The following is a 4,664-nucleotide window of genomic DNA, read 5'->3' on the forward strand; positions in this document are numbered from 1 at the left end:
TGAGATCTTCCGGGCTCTCACACACAGGCCCAGGTGTCTCTGGGTCTTCTTGTCACCAGCTGGCTTTGCTGCCTGGCTGCCCGCGGGGCCAGTACCCCAGCAATAGCACAGGTCCCTCCTCGGTCTGCCCCGCAGCCACCTGGGACCCCTGTGTCCTCCTCACTCCGGGGTGTAGAAGCACTGCCCCCCACAGTGACATGTCGCTCGCTTTGGGGCTCGCTCTCGCTCTCTCTCTTGTGGTTTCTGGTAACTCACACTGGAAGTCACATGGGCGGAAATTTCAACAAGCTCGAAGTGAACCTAAGAGAAAATACAGATCTGGGAAAAGACCTACAGAATGATGTGAGAGAGAGAGAGAGAGACATACGCGTGCACACACACACACACAACCCCGAAACGGTTTGAAAGGCAGAGGGGCTCGCTTCCAATGAGAAGATCAAAGAGAAAAACAGGCCAGGAGGGAAACCCCCCTCCAGAATTAGCAAGCCGGTCTCTGTCAACAGGGGCCCGAGAGCAGAGGACAAGAGGGAGAGTTTCCATCGCACAAGACTGGGTTTTTATACCAACATAAAGCAGCCTGCCTCACCCTGGCTTAAGCCAAGATCCCGCAGACTCCTCCACCCCCTTCCCAGTGCAGCCCAGTGGACTCAGATCCAGGGGCCACACTGTCCGTCCGCTCCTGGCAACCTGTCAGAAGAAGCCTGTGGTGACCGCAGAGGGCACAGGGCAGAGGCTGTGGGGTCCCTGGGTGGTCCAAACAGCTCGTGCACTCAATGGCTAGCAGAAAGGTTGGAGAGTCAAACCCATCCGGAAGTGCCTCGGAAGAAAGGCCTGGGGCTCTAGTTCTGTAAAGTTGACAGCTGTTGACAAGGCTGTGGAGCACAGTTCCACCCGGACACCCATGGGGCCGCCATGCGTCGGCGGGGCCTTCACAGCTGTTGGCACTAGTATGGCGAGGGTCTTTGAGGAGCTGGAGATTGGCCTGCATCATTAAGACTCAAGAATCTCACCAGGTCCAAACTCAAAATGGAGAGACCGGAAGCGCGGGGTGCACCTGGCGGCACGTAACCGGGTTGGAATCTTAACGCCCTGCCGCCTAGTAGGTGTGCGGCTTATTTGGTTCACCTGCAAGTGGGGGAGGATTAATCCCCTCCTGCTTACCTCTCGTGCTTAGTGACTCATCCGACTGTAGCACAGAGTAGAACTGCCGCCCAGGGTTTCCAAGGCTGTCCTGTCCACAGGGTTGCTCTGAGCTGGAGCTTGGATGATTTGGGGTGCTCACCTCTCAGGCGGTTGTGAGGCACGGATATAAGTAGCACAGATCTAGCCAGCTATAGGGGCAGTGGTGCTCTGTGGTGGTAGGTCTTGCTTTCCATGCAAGAGAACCTGGTTCGAATCCAGACCAATGGACTTTGAGCGCAGCTACCAACTGTCTCTCCGGAGAGGCTTGGGTGTTGCTGTGATGCCGAACAGGTTCCGGCAGAGCTTCCAGACTCAGATGGACTAGGACGAATGGCCTGAATCTACTTCAGGAAGTCGGCCAGTGGATCACAGCTGCCGCTTCTTGGCTTCATCTACCCAGGAATCTGCAAAGTGGGTGTGTTAAGTAGCCTCTCCAATTTAAAGGAAGGCAACGAAAGCCCAAGATTTTGATATTTTGCCCAAGGTCATACCAAGGTGGCAGGGGACAGAACAGGACGGGAATGCAGACAGTCGGATCCTAGAACTGCCAAGCCTCTGGTCCCAGCTCCAGGCTGTCAGGTATAGAATAGCGAAAGCCTGACAGGCCTCCAACCAACTCTTCGACTGCTAGGTGATTGGTGTAGACTTTATAGAACCCAAGACAGGAAAACAAAGACACAAAGCACCCCACGACTTCTTCAGACTGGACGAGGGCAGGGCAGGGGGAGAAAGACCCCAGGAATGAAAATGCCTCAATTGCCAAAAAGGGAAGAAGAAGAAAATAAGTTAAAATAACAAGTTTGATTACTTTGTGGTAGTAAACTTCCCACAATTCAGCCTTGTGCAAGCCTCCTGTCTTCCTTATCTCTTGCTGGGTGACAAAGGACCTGGACACTCGGCACCTTCAAACCACCGTGACCATCGCCCTGTGTTTGAAGGCCCGCAATCCAGGAGCAGCTTAGCAGGCTGGTTCAGGGTTAGGGTCTCATGAGGTGATAGTCAACCTCAGGACCACACTGTTTCCAAGAGGGCTGCCTCCCACCGCAGGAGGCAGGAGGCCTTAGTTACTTACCACGTGATTTTCTCTAGGATCCCTTAAGTTAGTGGTTCTCAACCTTCCTAATGTTGTTATTCTTTAAGACAGTTCCTCATGTGGTGGTGACACCCAACCATAAAATTATTTTCATTGCTACTTCTTAACTGTCATTGTGCTACTGTTATGAATCGGGCGACCCCTGTGAAAGGGTTGTTTGACCCCCCAAGGGGGTCACGACCCAGAGGTCAAGAACCACTACTTTAAGTGGTTGCAGAACATGGCAACTCACTTCCCATCTTCCTTCCTCACCCCCAAGTGAGTAACTGAAAAGAGAGGGAAAGCCAGCTATTAATCTCTCTTTGCTTCAATTTCCATCTCATAGAATGAGAAACATACGATTACAAGAACGCTTCATTGTGCACAGGTGGAACCTGGACATGGATGAAGGGGCAGTCATTCGAACAGGACCAGGCAATACTACATGGCTTAAAATCATGAAAGGTGAGTGTCGGGTTGCAGCTTCTCACCATACGTATCCAATCTGTGTGCTGAGCAAACACTCCAAAATGCTGGGCTGTCTAAGAAGAACAGGCATCGGATTGGAGGGAAGCTTAGTAACAATCTTTGATATGCAGAAGACCCAACTGTGCTTGCTGACAGTGAGGAGGACGTGAAGCACTTGCTGATGAAGATCAAGGATTGCAGCCTTCAGTGTGGACTGCAACTCCATGTAAAAGAGACCCAAATCCTCACCACGGGCCGATCGGTAACAGCATGACAAACAGAGAAGGCTGACGTTGTCAAGGATTTCATCTGGCTTGGTCCCCATCAGTGCCGTGGAAGCCGCCGTCCGGAAATCCTGTGAGGCATTGCATGGGGTCAATCTGCTGCACAAGGTCTTTTTAAAGTGGTGACAAGCAAATATGTCACTGTAAGAACTAAGGTGCGCCGGACCCACGCCACGCTATTTTCAATCGCCTCCTGTGCGTGTGAAAGTTGCACATGGAATAAGAAAAAAAGCAAAGAAGAATCATGCATTTGAATTATGGTGTGGCGAGGAATACTGAATGTGCCGTGGACCGCCGAAAGGACAAATCAATCTGTCTTAGAAGTACAGCCAAAATGCTCCTTAGAAGCAAGGGTGGCCAGACTGTGTCTCAAGGACTCTGGACGTGTTACCAGGAGCGACCAGACCCTGACAAAGGACACTGTGCTCAGTAAAGTAGAAGGGCAGCTGAAGAGAGGAAGCCCCTGGATGAGATGGATTGGCGCACAGGCTGCAGCAGCAGGGCCAGTGCAAGAATACTTGGGAGGATGGGGCAGGACTGGGCCGTGTTTTGTTCTGTGGCACATAGGGTCACTGTAGGCTGAAACCGTCTTGACAGCACCTAAGGAGCTTTGGTGGCATAGTGGTTGTGCGTTGGGCTGCAACCCCTGAGGTCAGCAGTTTGAGACCACCAGCTGATCCAAGGGAGAAAGATGGAGGTTTCTACTCCCATAAAGAGTAGTAGCTTCAGAAATTCACAGGGCCAGTTCTACCCTGCCCATAGGGCCACCCTGTTCTACCGTGTCAATCCCTCAATCTCCTTAAGGGCCTTCCTATACCACCAGGACATCCTAAATGGACTTAAGAACTTTGAAAATCTTTTTCTTTTTTTTAAGGCAACAAACTGATTTACTCAGAGCAGTCCAGTTGTCTCATTCCTTTGCTTAGCACATCTGCTCCCAGTGCCAGGGCAAACAGACACCTCAGTCGAAGCCCCTGCTGCATCATCCGATATTTTAGAAAATATGGGGGCACTTACAGCTCTTATCACAATCCAGCCAGCCAGCCATTGTGTCAAGCACTTTTGTGCATATGTTGCCATCATCATTTTCAAACCATTTTCTTCCTACTTGAGCCTTTGGTATCAGCTCCTCATTTTCCCCACTTTCTGCCTCCCCTCCCTCCCTTCTGAACCCTTGATAAATTAAAAATTTTATTGTTTTCATATCTTACATCATCCGCTGTCTCCTTTCACCCACTTTTCTGTTGCCCGTCCCCCTGGGAGGGGGTTATGTGCAGACCCTTGTGATCAGTTCCGGCTTTCTCCCCCCACCTTACCCCTACCCTCCTGGTATCGCTACTCTCATTATTGGTCCTAAGGGATTTATCTGTCCTGGATTCCCTGTTTCCAGTTCCTATCTGTACCCGTGTACATGCTCTGGTCTAGCCGGAATTGTAAGGTAGAATTGGGATCATGATAGGGGGACGGGAGGGGAGTTAGTACGGGACAGGAAGCATTAAAGAACTAGAGGACAGAAAAGTGGGTTAAGGGAGACGTCGGCAGGGAAAGTTATGACAAAATAATAATTTATAAATTATCAAGGGCTCATGAGGGAGTGGGGAGCGGGGAGGGAGGGGAAAAATGAGGACCTGATACCGGGGGCTTAAGTGGAGAGGAAA

Source organism: Echinops telfairi, unplaced genomic scaffold (assembly GCF_000313985.2).
Source record: "Echinops telfairi isolate 266 unplaced genomic scaffold, ASM31398v2 ScPeMD7_18;HRSCAF=68, whole genome shotgun sequence".
Taxonomy (NCBI): Eukaryota; Metazoa; Chordata; class Mammalia; order Afrosoricida; family Tenrecidae; genus Echinops; species Echinops telfairi.